Genomic DNA, 16,726 nt, shown 5'->3' with positions numbered 1-16,726 from the left:
TCACGCTGTGATGAATGATAGCTGACACAAAGGAAACCCAGCTGAGGCAGTGCATACAAATCAGAGCTGTAATATGAAGTTCTGCAGTAATGCCTAGTGGCAGTAAAAATCCCACAAGTTTTAGACAGGTATAAGGAACGTGAGCAGTTTAATTCCGAACATTTACTCAGTGGGGTCCATCTGCTTCCATGGTTATCTATATCTTGCTGCTCACTTTCCCAGATTCACACGTGAGGCACAGAAAAAGTGCTGCATGGTGATCTAGTAATTTTTTGCTAGATTGAGTTCCATAATAACACACTCCCTGTTATTCTGCTGTTCTTTTTCAGTCTTATGAGAAACAATTGTTGACAAAGACAATTTATCTTTTGTATGTTTTTACAGACTGTAGTGACCCAATCAGTTGAGGATTGTGGTGAACGAGGCCAGCTAAGGTCTGAACTTCATTTCTGTAGGATCTTGAAAGATGTGGCATCATAATCACAGGTAGACTTCTTAACTCTGTAGATGTCTCTATCATCTCCAAGAAACTTGTATTAATTGCGGTCAACCATCATGTTAGACCTAATGGATTCTTGTCTTACCTTTCAGTTATTTATTTTTCTATTTTGTTACATATGTATTAAATACAAATTAGTTCTCGGCCCTTGGAACTGAGCTGAAGAAATGCAGGAGTCTAGTATTTTTGCTGCATATCTCAACAAAAATACTTGATGCAATCCAGAGACTGCACTGCTACTGACCAGTTGACTATTTACAAAGGCACGTGTTCTCTGTTACCATTTGAAGGCTATTTCAATTTACAGGCGGATTGGAGAAAAAGGAAGTATTTATACAGTTTGTTCTGTATCTCTTAAAAGGTGGAAACTAATTTCCTCTTTTGGAGCTTTACTTTTAAGATGTTTATTTTTGTAATTGCAGGGTGTTATTTCTGTCAAATATTTGTCTCATTTCAAAGGCATACCTTAGCAGAACCGATCTCACAGGGCAAAAACCCAATGTCATAGGCTTCCTCATTTTTATTAATATGCCATTGCCTATTTCAGTTTCTACTTATGGAATCCACTGTAAAGAGGTTTTAGTGTACTCTTGACAGGAATCTAATACTGAGGATGACAAAAAAGAGCCAGGTATGAATTTCATAACTTTTAAGATAATTGTAATATTTTTGGATATAAAAGCCCAAATGAGTTTGAAGCACAGTCTCCAGAAGATGAGAAAGGTTATTGGGGTTTTTGGGTCATTGTTTTTTTTTTTTTTTGGGGTGGGGGGGTGTTGTGTGTTTGTTTTGTGTAGGGGGTGAGGTGCATGGTGCTGGCAGCAATTTGGTCTATGAAGCCTTGTACACTGGAGAAAAAAAGTACAGGTGTAACTGAATGATTAAATTCAGTAATATTCTGTGTATCACAGCTTTGTTGAATCCTTGCTATGAACACTCATTTGCAGGCAGAATTTGAGTGAGGAAGATCTAGATGCTGATTGTTCTCTGATGAAGCTACACGGAAAAGGCAAAAGCTGTAGACAGTAGTTTAAGGTTGGTTGTGGTTTAATTTCAATGGGAAAGAAGCACAATATATACAGGGTTTGATAAAAAATTATTGATATTTTCTTTATTGTTCTGCCCAAATTCTACTTTACGCAATCCTTTATATCAATGGATAGTGTACTTTTATGCTGCCTCGTGCAGTTGTGTGGTTCGTATTAAAGACTGACATCTTACATTTACCTGCATTGTTGTAATTGTGTGATATCTTATGTAAATACTTAAAAATTTGAGATGCATTTTTCTATAAAATTCTGATGAAAACTTCAGATACAAAGTTGGAAGAGTCTGGATCCTAGATTTTTTGCTCAGGCCCGTCTTTGGGACAAATAACACCAACACAGTTTCTGGTTATGTATCTTCTCTTACTAAACTGTGGGCTTCTGACATAGTCAAAAGGAATTACGAAAATTGAGATTATAACCCAGTGCCTCTGCCAAATACATAAAAAGACTTTCTTTAATGTCAAGGTTGTCAGCACTTGTTATGTTGTCTAGGCTTACTGTAGTTGGTCCGAAGGAGCTTGGGATGTGACTACTACTGCTTTGTAAAATGTTTTTTGGATGTTATATTACCATGCTTTGCCTCTAAAATCTAATTTTTTTCGATATCTGGATGGTAATCGAAATAGCATGTTTTGGGGTATTCAGGTAGATGGCATCAAAACATAATGAGGGGGATAACAGAGAGCAAGTAATGTGGAATGCTTTTATTAAATTTTGTCTGAAACTTGAGGAGATCAGCACTTACTAGAATACCTCCTGAGGACACCCATGTGCAGGCAAAGATGAACCTTAGCATGCTTTGTTGTGGTGAGAACAGTGACCCAAAGTCCACGAAGGTGGACAAACGCATAGAAAGGAGAGACTAAGAGGGTAATACATAATATAGTAAAAAGGTAGCTGCATCTGTGCTTTGAAAGGTCTTGCCTGGCTGAGGTCTTCTGGAAAGTTGAAATCTTGGACTAGTTACCTTAAACTGAGACTTGATATTGATAACAAGTTTATGTTCTCAGTGCATATATTATGAAATAAAGTTTTAAAGTGTAAGATTATAAAATTAGGCACACAGTTAAAAATCTGGCTAAAAATTTTAAACAGGTTAAGTGGTGTAATTCTCAGTGTTATGGTATAAACTCCACAAATTACACTATTTTTAGATGCACAAATGTACATCTATGTGGCATAGGAGCTCAGCTTTTCATATGGGTTAGATAAGGCTACATGGGTCTGATAAGTTTATATGTGAATATGTGCATATACAGATGTGGAAATCAGCATATTAATAGACAAGTAATAGATGTTAAAGCAACGAAAGCTATATATTAACCTCATTCAGAATGGGTTTAAGTGCTCAAATGTTTGTTTTAGCTACATAAATTTCTGTGAAGATTAGGAAAATAAGCTCTAGACTTGTGAATTTTGAAGAGCTTAATGCAAAAATATTAACATTATGTCGCTGTCTGCTCTGTCCCTCACAGCGCATTCCCTCCCCTCTTTTTTACTGTGGGTTTTTACAGCTGATGTGTTGTTTGAAAGTGCGCATGGAAGGCAGTAATCCAGGTCATCATAATATCACCCAGTCTGGCAAAACAAAAGTGATAAACAAGGGAAAAAAGAATCCTTTTGTTGTTATCAAAGAAATATTACAGGAGAGGTGAAGAGGCAGCTTGGTTGTGGGACAACAATCCATAATTTACTTTGCAGATGTCTCTGTAATTTAAGCAGCAGGCAAAACAACTGCACAGTTGTAGATGCTCTGGGGAGAGGCTACCCAAAGCCCCGTAAATCATGGTAAGGATTAAAAGCAATGAACATTCATCATCTTAACCTCGTAAAGCAAAATTGTAAAGCTAGGGATTACAATTTCCTGTGCCTGTAATCTTTGTTCAGGGATAAACGGTGTCAATTTTTTAAAAAGCTTCTCTCGATTAACAGTAGCACCTACCTTTTGACAAGGGAGAAGAAAAACATTTTAAAACTGATTTTTAAAGAATTCCTATTATTAAAGCAATGTGTAACATTTTCCCCAAAAAGAAGGAAAAAACCAGACCAATTCTTGGCTCACCCCATTATGTGTTTCGAATACAATCATTTTGTTTCTAAGCCCTGATCTGTTTTTAACAGTAGTATTTATGAATATGTTGGGAAATTTTGCTTAACAGGCACAACAGAAAAAAGCCACTTACTGTTCCCATTGTAAAATGGTACAGTCCTGAACAACTCTTTGCCTAGCTTGACTACAGCTTCTTATTCAAGTATGATAAATGTTTGACTCAACTTTGTGATTAAAGAATAACTTTATAGTGAAAAAACCATACCGCTTATTCAGTCTGCTAAATAAGCACTGTAAAGCCTAGATTTATCTGTCTCTTTGGAAATGTTGCCAGTGTACCTGTAAATAAGTTCTAACTTATCCACCAATGCATTAAAAATATTTTACTTCAGTACTCAAAATGCCAGAGTGTAGAAGGACTGAAAATATTTGAAAGGAAAGAGAATGCGGGCAGTAGCAGGAGGATGTCCTTTCCTTATCCAGCAAATGAAGAAAATCAGGGAAGAAAAATATATATATATATATGTGATTCCAAACCCTAGACCTTTCTATTTGGGAAAGGAATACAGGACAGTACTGTTCAGCAGAGTCCTATGCTGCATCAGTAACAATGGTGATGCTCAGCTTTCGATGTGTACTACAAGGAAAGCAAAAAGGTGTAAGGTTCTTGTAGGTTTGATTGAAACTTATGGGGAGGAACTGAAGGAGAACATGGAAATAGAGAGTGAGGCGGTTTATGAAGGAATATAGAGTTCAGGAGGAGGAGGAAAACAACAAAATTAAAATTATGTACTTCTGGAACCAGATTTCAGTGAACTTAGACAATTGATAAGATCCTAAGGAATATATATCTAAGGAGTTAGAAGAATCAGAAGGTCTTTGAATGAACATTTTTTAAATTAAGAAGAAAGTCATGAGGAGAAGAAAACCTGTCATCAGTTTTTACAGATCAATGTTTTTATAATTTTGTTTGGTCTTTATCTTTGATTAGGTGGATATCTGTTAATATCAGTGACAACGGTATGAGATCTCAGACTATTGCATCACTTGATTATTTATTTTAATCTCGTTAGAATGTGACAAAACGTATCCCAGGCTGCATACAGAGCCAAATGAATCTCTCAGGCATATTATCCTTAATGTATCTTAGAGATGTTTCATAGCACATAAGCAAGATGGATGAAGCACAAGAAATTTGAGAAATGGATATAGCAAGTACAAGATGCAAAAAGAGGAGATTGAGAATTATAAGTTAGTCATCTTAACAGTAATTCCTTGGAAAAATAAACTATTTGTAATCTAGGTGTCATAAGAGTAATGTTAAATATGAATTTTCCAGGAACAAATTGTGTCTTTTTGCAGCAAGATAATTGAACTTGTGGATATGGTAAACTAGTAGATATCATCTACCATATGATTAGTAAGATTTCTCATAAGGTCTCACATAATATGGTCTAGACATAAACAGTATCGGGTATATGCAAAAGTGGTAGGAAAGCAACACATGGAGAGCAGTTATCAACTCTGAGCAGGCTGAAAGGCTTTTTTTGAGTACCAATTTTCAGTAACTTGCTTGTTAGAACAAGAAGTGTGATTACGAAATTTCTATAAGATATTTGGCTTATAGGCTGGAGAGACAAAGTGTAGCTTCATCTGCTGGTACCTTTGGAGTTTCTTTATTTCCTTTAGACCAAGTCATGCAGTCATTATCCTTAGCAGAACTGTATTTCTGTAGGCGTCAGCTTTTCTTCTAAGTGTCCTTATGAGCAGTCCTCTGAGATACAAATAAGTGATACATTTTGTGACCATTACTCCTTCTTCCATTTTGAACGCTTTTAAGAAAGTCTTTAATACACCTGTAGTCTTTGGAGTTGTCTCTTTTATTCCTTTGATTCCGAATATTTGTTCTGTCAGTAATTTCCAGGCTCTAACATGCATTTTGGGATGGTCAGCTATGTATGTATACAAAATTAAGTTAGTTTAGAAAACTAATTATTCGCAAGTCCATTCATATTATTATTCCAATATACAGCTGCATAAAGACGTTTACATTAATTCGGATCCTTCTGGACTAAGTTTGAAAATAGTTACAAAAACTTACTTCAATTTTCTTGTTTAGGAAAAGAAAAAAACTTGAAAACCTCTACAAATTGAATATATTGCATAGATCAGCACTATAAAACAAATTAATCTGATGTCTAGCTTCATAGTCTTCAATCGTATTTTGATATGGTTCAGTGTTTTGAATATCTGGCTTCAACACCCCAGTAACTGAGCTTTTAACAATTACGAAATTTTTGTATCTATCAAGTATTTAAAAAAAGCAAAAGTAGGTATGCATGGCAAAATCAGTAGGTTTGAAGACAGTTCAGGGTTGGAATATAAATAGTAATGTTTGCTTTGGCAGTTAGCATGATTAATTCAGTGGGAATTTTCTTTCCCCCTTTTTAATTGTTGATTTCTATTTACTGATTTTGTTTCCAGATCTTAATATGTTGTGTTGCATTAATGCTGTACTTATTCTTCTTTACTTCACTGCCTGTCCCATTGTAATTTGACAAAACATTTCTAATGACATGAGGTAAGTGGATGAAAAAGCCACAGTCTTGAAAAGAACTGTGCTGTTGAAACAGCTCTGCTGTTACGCATTAGGGGACACTGCTTTTCTAATCCTCTGCTTACTGCTAACAAATCAACCCACAAAATAACTTAGTACTTATTAATCAGCTTCAAATTAATACACCTCTGAATAGAAATGTTGTGATGTTGGAGAATGGTGTTCCAGAGAGAGATCTCCTTCAAAATACATTTTCACCTTGTATGTTCTTTAGGTATGTAATCATGGCTATCATATAGAATACAACTACCATAAAGAATCTTTAAGTGAAAGACAGAGTTGGCCCACATTACAATTGCTGTATCTCTGTCTTTGAATTTTAAATCTTCAAAATTTAAAAAAATTAAAGATATGGGTGTATAGTTTGAGGTTTCTGGGTATTTTAAACCTTTGGATTGTCTGAAGAGCCAGACAGACATCCCGTTATAATCTTTATATTCAGTCGTTATTTACAGGGAGTCTTTTCTAGAGAGGGCTTCCTCTGAGTACTGACAGAGATCATAATCACGAGAATATTGGTTTGTCAACTGCTTCAGGCCAGACCATTTGATAGCTGCTTATAAACAATGCTGTAAAGTTTTACAGGCCTTAGGCAAGACTTTCTGTCGTCTCCTCAGCATAGCTGTATCCTCCGATTATTTTGTGAAGTTTGTACTGGAAATGCCTTCCTGGGCAGCTTTTCCATTGTGATTTTTCTTCTAGTGTGACTATTTTTCTTTGTGTGTTTGTTTTTTTTTTTCTTACTTTCAATATTTGAAAGTTCATTGAATTTCTGTTATCCATTGGGATGTTGATTACTCTAGAAATCTAGCTGATAAAGCAGAGGATGCAGGGAGACAGAATTTGCTTATACATCTACCATGCTAGGCAAGAATGATGCAGTTGCTGTGAAACTAAATACTAGGCTTGGATATTATTTGTACATAGACTTCTTTCTTGCTATTATTTCATATAAACTTGAAGGTGATTTCATTGCCATCAATGTTCTGTTTTCATACCATTAATGTGAGCTACATGAACAGTTTTTCATCTTCATAAAACACGTCATACTGGAGTCATGAATTCTGGAATGGGTCAATGGTTAAGGGTCCGTGATTCAGGAAAACCATTAAAGTAAATCAGTGAAGAAAACAGCTAGCTATTTAGTAAACTGGCAAAAACTGTTCTTTATTTGGGAGTGTTAATTTTGCCTAATGTAAGTGTCTTTATTTTTAATAAAGCCTTCTATAAATTGTACTATGTGTGACAGACATAGAACACGCTATTTTAGGAAAGCAGGATGATCAAGTGCTGGTTACAACTGCACAGTTGAGACTGACATTTTTGTAATCTTCTCATGCACGAACACATGCACTTTTCAAAACTAGTTATTGATTTGGGATTCTTCAGTTTTTAGTGCTAATTTGAGATAATATAAAAAGCCATAAATTTTCTGAGCATGGGTCAGTTTTTACCCTTTTTAACAAGCTGATTGAGCATATGTTCAGGTTTCAAAGACTATACCTGATTGAATTGCAGCTTCTAAAAATGGAGTCTAAAACCAATCCAAGGTAATCAGGTACTTAGATAAGAGTCCAAATTTGCTTCACATGGTTGAAATGAAAGAGTTAAATTAAACCTATGCAATGTTTTTATTCACCTGAAATAAATAATAGAAAATGACAAATTATTGTTGAAATGCCACAGAAATATCTGCTTAAAGAAATTGCTTATAAGAGCTTGCAAGGAAAATAGAATGTTCAGGAGGTGTTTGACTTTTTCAGGAGCAAAGCCTAAGTTAAGAAAAACAAGGTCGTGCCGTTTTTGTTGGGGTTTTTTTTTGTGTGGTTTTTTGGTGTGTTTTTTTTTGTTGTTCTATTTAGCAATGAAGAATTACTTTAAAATATTCTTACTACTACTGAATCTTGGTATTTTGAATAAGTTTTAAAAGTATTGGTGTATTTAAAGCCCAGGATGAATGAGTAGATCCTAGCTAAAAAGCAGACTCTATTGATTCAGATAAAAGTAATACTAGAAAATTAAGATCTGTCTGAGGCTCAACTATTTCAGAAAGTTGTTTAGGGTACTGGAGAGTCAGGAGCTATTGCACTTGGAAGCAATTTGTACTGCTATCTTACCAGTACAGCATCATCCCAAAACTAACTAGTTTTGATGAAAAAGACTTCATGGCAATTGGGTGGCGTTGGGCTGTCATAATAATTCATCTTCAGCATCTTATTGAATGTCCTTATATGGTGCTGTACTGTATTATGTGAGTATCTGCTTGCATTCCACTCACTGCAGCAAGCATGCCTTCAGAAACAAGGGAGTGTGAAAGAACTGTGAGATTTGCAGGATCAAAATCTGAGATCCATACAGCAATGAGCCAAAATATTAAGCTTGTTGTTTTGAGAAAGTGTTCAAAGAGTCAGTGGAATTCACTTAAAATTCGGTTTGCAATGTGAAGTACTTACTTTACTCAATGCTTGGTGCAGTCAAAACTAGCACAGGTTCTTCCCAGTCTTAATACCATATTTAGATGAATACTATCAAGAATAAAGTAGGAGTTCAATGTACATTTCATGCAATATTTGCCACTCCAAGGAGACTACAGATCATGAATAAACTAACTTAATTAAAAGCTGTACAGATGCAGTTTTCTTCATCCTTGCTATTGAAATGTTGTCCTTGTTTGCCAGGTTGGAAAGGAATAATGTGTCTGGGAGTATTGCTTTGCTATGCTCTGAATATGGAATTAATATTAAATCATGGAAGTCAACCAAGAGCAGTTTAAGTATTTCTTTATACTCTTCTGTGCTGTCAGCTTGTAGGTTCAGATCCTATGTGTCCATGAAGGGCTGGAGGAAGTTCTGTATTTTCTATACAATCCCTGTTGGGTTTACAAGGGTAATATAGAGATTTCAATATAATTTTATTTTGGCTTTATGGGGGCCTAAAGGTGTTGAAAGGTGTTTCCAGAATTTTTTTTCGCTGAAAATTATTTCTTACCCAGAAAGCATGTTTTGTAATGGGTGCAAAGGGTGCATTTGTTTATCTGTTATGGACATCAGTAGTAAGCATATGGAATCCTCTACAGAGCTACGTTCTACAAGCCTTTATTTGCTTTGGTAAGCCTGACGCTGACCTCTGTGCTTAGTGATATTACTCACATCAGAATGAGTTTTGGAAGGAATGGAGCTGAGGTTATAAATTATAGCAGGTTATATCCTTTTAAGAATTACTTAAATATGCACTTCCAGAATGGGATATTACAGAAATTCAGATTTTTTTACAGTCCACTGAGTATATGTAACATGCTATAAAAATGTCAGTCAAACATCAGGAAAAAGATGTGTACAAAATGCTGTAAAATAATAGTCAAGTGCTTATTGTACAAGATCAGGAATATCTGTCACCTCTAATATGATTTATGATCTATTAAAAAGTCCTTTGTTATATGGGGAAGTTAAGCACACAGAGACAGTAATAGTTTAGTACAATGTGTGATTCCTAAAATAAAGGAATTTTGATCAATGTTGATTAAAAATTCAGTGTTGATGCAGAATCAATGGCACTGGTGTAGGATTTTTTTACTTTCACTACACCTGGGGGAAATGTATTTTTCTAATGTAGTCTGAGGTTTAGCTGAAATAAAACACAAAGTAAGGCATTTGACTATGAAGATCCAACCAAAGTGTGTTTGAATTGCCTTAAACAGTTTCAGATTTTTTTAGATTAAAATATATAATCAGGTACTGGAATGACTCAATCTTACTCTTTTTCATATAAGGTATATTTTGCTTAAAAAAAAAAAACAAAACCAACAAACTGCAAAATTGCAGTGTTATGAACAAGTTACTTGTAAGTAATTATGGTGATTCTGTTTTTGGTTGTCCATGCCAGGACTTCATGCTGCCATCCATCCCTCAAAGGTTGTTCAGTCAGCTGCTTTTGCAACACAGGCCTATTGAATTTGTTTCACAATGACCATGTCAAAATCGGGCAATCTAAATTCACTAATGATGTAAAACAAAACAAAAAATCCTCAGTTCCTTTCTTATATCCGTCATTCACTTGACTACCCCCAAAAAGCCTTTATATGTTAAGACTGCTGTTCTAAAACAGATAGATGGAATCAATGTGATCTGTTGCATAGTTTTAATATTAACACATAACTTGTATAGTTTGCTGATGAGTGACATAACTTCCAACATTTTGAGTTCTAAAAATTAGAAATGAGCTGAAAAATCAATTGCATGGTAGAAATGCACAGATCATGAATAAACTATATTATAGCTCTAATCATATAGTCTTATGGATAGAGGAGAAGGGGTAGGTGTTGTAAATCCTAAGTAAGGATTTTGATACTGTTTCACATGGTGTTTTAATCTGTATATGATCTAGATGGATCAATAAAGAGAAAGTACAAAGCTGATTGCAGAACTGTTCTGCATAATGAAAAAATGTCTTGCGTTCAGAGTGAAAGTGTGTATAAAGGATTTTAAGGTCTGAGACCTTGCTTTATGCAATACTGTCATTAACATCACAGGTGATGAAATAGAAATATGTATTGCTTATCAGTTTTGTAGACAGATTTGCCATCTGCAAAAATGATGATAATTAAGAGTGTGTAGAGGATAGACTCAGCACTCAAAGTAACATTGAAAAAATGGGAAATAATTTCCAAAAGGTGTGGTGAAACTTAGACAAAAGAAACATCCGTGTGCAGAAATCGCCAGAGACAAAATACAGACTGAGGAATGACTAGTTAGGTAATTACTCGGGGGAGGGGTGGAGGAATTATAAACTGAAGATGAAGTTGTTAAATCATGTCAGGATGGAGGGTGTAAAATTTGGGACGTGATGACTGAAGTAAGGCAAATTTTGCACACAACTTCATAAAAGGCCAAAAACACAATACAGGGACCTACAGGATGGACACCCTGTGTTAAGCCTCTATAGGAATAATTAAATCCTCCTGAAACCCCCATCTGGGCCCATGAAGAAGGTAGTGATTGGGAACAGTCAACATGGATTTAGCAAGAGGAATTAATACCTCACTAACCTGATTGCTTTCTGTGATGAAATGATTTGATTTGTGAAGATGGAGAAAGCAATGGGTGTTATTTACTTTGACTTTAATAAGGCTTTCAACGCTGTTAGTGTTGAACATTATGCTCTGGATGAGTAGAAGACTAGATAGATAAAAAAAAATGGTTTGATGGTTGGGACCAGAGAGTGTTGGTTAATTGGTCATGTGCTACTTGAAGGCCTGTGACAAATGAAATACCTCAGGGGTCCAACCTGTGGCCAGCAGAGGTGGCATCTGGGCTGCATTCATAGAGGCAAAGACAGGAGACTGAGGGAAAAGGACTATCCGCCTGCTTTTCAGAACTTGAGACCTCATCTAGATACTGCATCCAGTTTTGGGCCCCTCAATTCAAGAAAGACATCAACTAACTGAAGTGAGATTAGCAGAGGATCCCCAGGCTGGTCAGGAGTTGAGCATTTGTCCTGTGGGGAGAGGCTGAAGGATCAAGGCTTGTGCAGCCTACAGAAGAGCCTGCTTTGGGAGGGTGTAACAGCAGCTTGCCCATACCAACAAGTGGGTTAGAAAGAAGATGGAGCTGGACCGTTCATGGGCATGCATGGGAGAGAATGAAGGCCAACAGGCATAAACGGAAACAAATGGGGCTCAGACTAAATAGAAAAACTTTTTAACTCTGAGGACAAGCTGTGGAAAAGGTGTCCCAGAGAGACTGTTAAGTCTCCATTCTTGGAGGTACTCGACCAGACTGGATAAAGCCCTGAGCATGCTGGTCTGATCTCACAGCTTACCCTGATCTGAGCTGAAGATTGAACAAAAGATGTCCTGGTGTCACTCCAGCCTGAATTATTCAGCGATTCTATGTATAGTTTGGTAGACAATTTTTCATCCCTCTTCAGCTTCAATATGCTTTTGTAATATTTTATCATTACACGGAGAAAAACATGAAGTTTCCTGAAAAACCAGCATATCTGATTACTTAAAAAAACTCTCAAAAACATATGACATGAGAGCAACTGTTGAGTAAGTATGGCTTTAAAGTCAGGAGAAGATGGAATAAATGAGAAATCTCCATTTGACTTTATAAGCTCCTCAAAGGAGAGAATAACCTGTTATCCAGATTCAGGACCAGTAGGGCAAGAAAGAAATCCCTTCCTTACTTTATAGGAAGAAAGACTTGGATTACATATATTTAAAAAATCTTATAATGGCAAAAATATCACTGAAATGGACTGTATAGGAGAAGCTTGAAGTCTTTGTTATTAGAGACATTTAAGAACAGAAACATCTGACAAACGGTGTTTTTTGAGAGTAGAACACTTGTATATATTTCATAGTGTACATGTATAGACGGTGCTAAAATTATTTAAAGCTTTCTGACTTCAAGCCCCTATTGCTTGCAGTATAACAGGGAGGGTTTTTTTTTTAAAAAAACCCTTCAGACAGTGAGTGTCGGGATTCATTCAAAGACTGACTTAGCTGTCAGTTTCACTACTTTTCTCTGTAAGACTCATGTCAAATCATGTTAAAAGATAACAGTACATTTTTATGTGTATCTTTGTACAAAACACATGATATTCTCTAAATTACAGCAGCCCAAATTCTAAAATTCACAGTGTATATCTTTAAACGCTTCTAATCAAACACTGATACAATGCCATTTTTTTGCAGCTCATTAAAAAAGCAAAAAGTTTTGGTTTTTAAAGTTTGGTTATCTGAAACAAAAATAACAGCTGTTGCTTTGAGACATCATCTTCTATTTTCTGAAATATGGAGAAAATTTTTCTGTTACCTATGTGTGAAAGTGGCAATAGTCTACTCTGAAGTACATGTATTTACAGCTTGAGAAACAAAGTCAGCATAAGGAATGCAGTCTTGTGTCTCCATGTGCTGCATCAGGCATCCCTCCTGATGCCACATACTCCCTTGTCTTTGCTGTGCTGCCTGCTATGCTGAGAGCAAGTTTGCTTGAGCCAAAACCATACCTTTTTCTTTGATTTGTTTGTGCTTTAGGAAAAGTAGTGCGAGATAAATTGTTCTTTATCTCTTTTTTTTTCATTGTGTTATACTGAGAATTTAATGTGGAAATTGTGAGTTGTCATCTTTGTATAGACTGATGAGTCAGTGCATGACTGACCCAGGAACAGATAGTCCTGTTCATTTCATGTGTTTCAGAATCATAACCATTCGGTTTCCACCATGCAGACAGGGTAATACAGCATTATCTGAATTGGGGGTTTTGATGCTTCTTTTGCAAGGCTATTTGGCTGTTTTTTGTTGGAATGCAGACAAGCTAGAGAGGAGATTTAGGGTAGACTGCTAGTCAACCTGTATGGAGAACAGACTGAAGGCTCTAATTCTTGGAAGATTAAAGGCTTTAAGTGAAATGAATGATAAAGGGAATAATCTCTCTCCTGTGTTGTCAAGGTTGATAACTACTCTGCAGGTCAAGCCTCACTTTTAGTCTGAGTGGTCCCTGAAGCAGACATGTCATCCTGTGTGTGGACTGAATCACGTAAACCAAATAATTTTAGAGCAGGATAAACAAAGGAAAGAAACTGAATTTTATTACTGTATGTCCTCTACACTCTGTTTTTTTAGCATGCTGGTATGCTTTTGCTTTGTCATACCTTACAGACCCCAATGTGAACCAATTAGTCTACAATTTAAAAGTTTTTATTGCTTCTATTTGAGCTACAGTGGTATTTCACTCATTTGATCAGGTGACAAAACAGCAACAGAAAAAAGCTAAAATACTATTTTAGTTTGTTTTAATCTTCTATTGGATGATTGTTGTCAAGCATAATGGATATGTGCCTGAAACAAGATGTCTTGGGTGATTTCTCTCTGAAAATACAAGTTTGTATTAAGAAAACACCTGAGTGTTTCCATGCTAATGGACAGCTGACGCTCTTCTTACATCTGTGCACTGGGCTACTGCGTGAGGGGTGAATCCATGTGCTTGATGTCTGGTAATGCTAGAAGAGAAATGTGCTTTGATTAGTCTGCTTATTTTTCAAAGTGTCTATAACTATATTTAAAGCCATGACTCATATCTCACCCTAAGGTTTTGCCTTCACCATTGACAGTATTATGTGAATAAAGCCAGTAGGGAGAGCTTCACAGACCCTTCTATTTCAACTGCCTGAACTAATTGCCATGAAGAACACCCTTACTAGACCAAATTAGGGAATTTCTGTTTTTTACTGAAGTCTCTTGTATTCTCTTGTCCAGCATATATTGGTGGATGTTTGGTTTGTGCTACAAATCACAGTTAGAAGTTTTCATCACTGATTTAAGTAGCACTTTAAATTGATTTATTTCTATTAATAAACATACGAATGGTTCTGTAAATTTAACTGCATTATGTATTGTTATATAAAATACTGTGTTATGTTATTATGCAATTTGTGAACTTTGCAACTGAGGTAGTTGATACCGTGGTAACAAGTATGTTAAAGGAAATTGAAAAGATTGAGTCAGTAAGGGTGCTAGTTTGGATTGATTCTGGTTATAATCTCACCTACCAAGAACTTTGAAATCTGCAGTTCATTTTGTGTCCCGTAATTTAAGATATCAAGATCAGATGGGCTTGTTGACTTTATGAGCTAGACAAGTGGAGTACAATGAAAAATTATTAGCTGAAGCTCACTTAGCTTCCCCTGGCATATGGTGATTTGCATAAGCTCTTCTACGCTGTACTGGGTGCTTTGTAGTAAATGTTTTCTCATATTGTTTGCTGTTTTTTCATTGCTGAGTGTGTGTTGTTTCCTTCTGTAAGCATGTGCTTGCAGCTGCTACAGATCTTTGAGAGAAATGAAGAATAGTCTCTTGGTGAGGTTTTGGGGTACTGCTAACAAGAAGATTTCTCTGATAACTTCCCCTTCTCTCTACCTCTCATTTCAAATGGAAAACTCACTGAGCCGAAAGCTTTTTATTCCTTACTTAGAAAGAGTAAGAGGCAGAAAAGGAATATTTAAACTCTATAATGCCTTAGGTAGAGATGCCTTGTACAAAATGTCAACTTAGAGTTCACGTCTTGAGTTTGGGGGAGGAGTAAAAAGTTGCTTGGATTCAGAAGTCCATAAAATTTCTGGATTGTAGATCAGACTGGGAGTGGAAATCTGGAGTAAATCAAAATTGTCACAGTAGAGAGTTCATATTTTTGGTGTTTGTGAGTCATATGTTCTTCCACAAAACCATGATTTTTCAGGGGCACTCATGCAATAAAGTAGTGACTGATTATGAAGTAAGTGAAAGAAGATGAAATTGGAAAGTGGAGTGCAGAAGTGCTATGTGTTACAATTGCATCAATTATTCCAGCACTTCCTTAGCTGGAAATGAGGAATGAACTTGGGAGGCGCTAGGAACAAGATATAAGGCACCTTTCCACCACGGTCATTTTCTATGAGGTATGAAAGAGTTCTTCTGTGATGGAGCCAAGTAGTGGGCGAGAGAAGGTATTGAATTATATGAAAGCACTAATACTCTGAGGAAGTTCTACATGGAAATCTAAGTTAAAAAAGCACATATTAAATGAGCAATAGAATAGATACCAGCTCTGTCAATTTTCTGCATCACACCAGGTGGAGTGATAAGAAGCTTAAATTGTTTTGGGAACAAACATGCAAGCTTTAGAACAGGTTTTCCCTGCTTACGTGATCAGCTGTTGGTATGAGTAAGAGTAATAGACCTCAGTGGATGAATATAGGATATTGTATATGTGAAAGTGAGGCAATAAGATAGTCTACAATAGCAATACTTTATTGTAAGCTTTAGAGAAGGAGATCTCATTTTACAGTATTGTGTATTTTTCTCACTAAGGTGTGTTCATGCAGTCCTCCCTAAAGATTTACAGATCAATTACAAGGTGCTTCAATGTATCGCTTACAGTTGAGTTTGTGATAAATATTGATGTATTATAATATACCTTTTCATAAATGTATTATTTTATAAGATTTTTGTAGAATGTTTAATTCTGTTTTTGGAAAGAAAATATTTTTGTTACTGGTTCATTTGTGGTGGCAATGGAGATAAATTTGCACAAGTTTTTAAAACTGAGACAGCTAAGATTTGGGCATAGGTATCACATTCCTTCGTAATACTGGATTCCTGAAGCACGTGTGCACATTTCTCTGAATCTCTCAAAACACTTTTTCAAATTAACTGTAGAAAAACTTTTAATGAATTTTCAAGCTTTAGAGACAGTCTCTGGTTCCTTTGAACACTTTTTTTAAGGAAGTTATTAATCAAATTAAGGTAATGTTGTTCCCTGAAATCAAAACATGAGGTACAGTTTTGACACCTTATAGGGCTACTGTGTGAAATCTTTCCTGTCTCATGTTTTTTTTTTTGCTGCGATGTGTTTCAGACAAGTAGCAGTTATGATCTGTTTATCAGTTTTTTGTTATAGTCAGTCCTTCATAGAAATATGATGCCAGTATTTTCCATGTATTTAGTAGTGTTGTTCTGCTTTCAAGACTTT

At 35.8% G+C, this 16,726-nt stretch overlaps 1 protein-coding gene across 1 annotated transcript in view; it reads left to right on the top strand.

Moving 5' to 3' along the window:
• Positions 1-403: 403 nt before the first annotated feature.
• CDH12 (cadherin 12) overlaps positions 404-16,726 on the top strand; it is a 390,071-nt gene continuing 373,748 nt past the window's right edge. The window contains exon 1 of the mRNA XM_009940762.2: positions 404-486. The gene's annotated coding sequence lies outside the window, so the exon portion shown is untranslated. The remainder of the gene's footprint in view (positions 487-16,726) is intronic.

The sequence above is a fragment of the Opisthocomus hoazin genome, chromosome 3 (assembly GCF_030867145.1).
Source record: "Opisthocomus hoazin isolate bOpiHoa1 chromosome 3, bOpiHoa1.hap1, whole genome shotgun sequence".
In the NCBI taxonomy this organism is placed as follows: Eukaryota; Metazoa; Chordata; class Aves; order Opisthocomiformes; family Opisthocomidae; genus Opisthocomus; species Opisthocomus hoazin.
The sequence above is the reverse complement of the archived record's forward strand: the minus strand, read 5'-3'. Positions and strand labels throughout refer to the sequence as shown.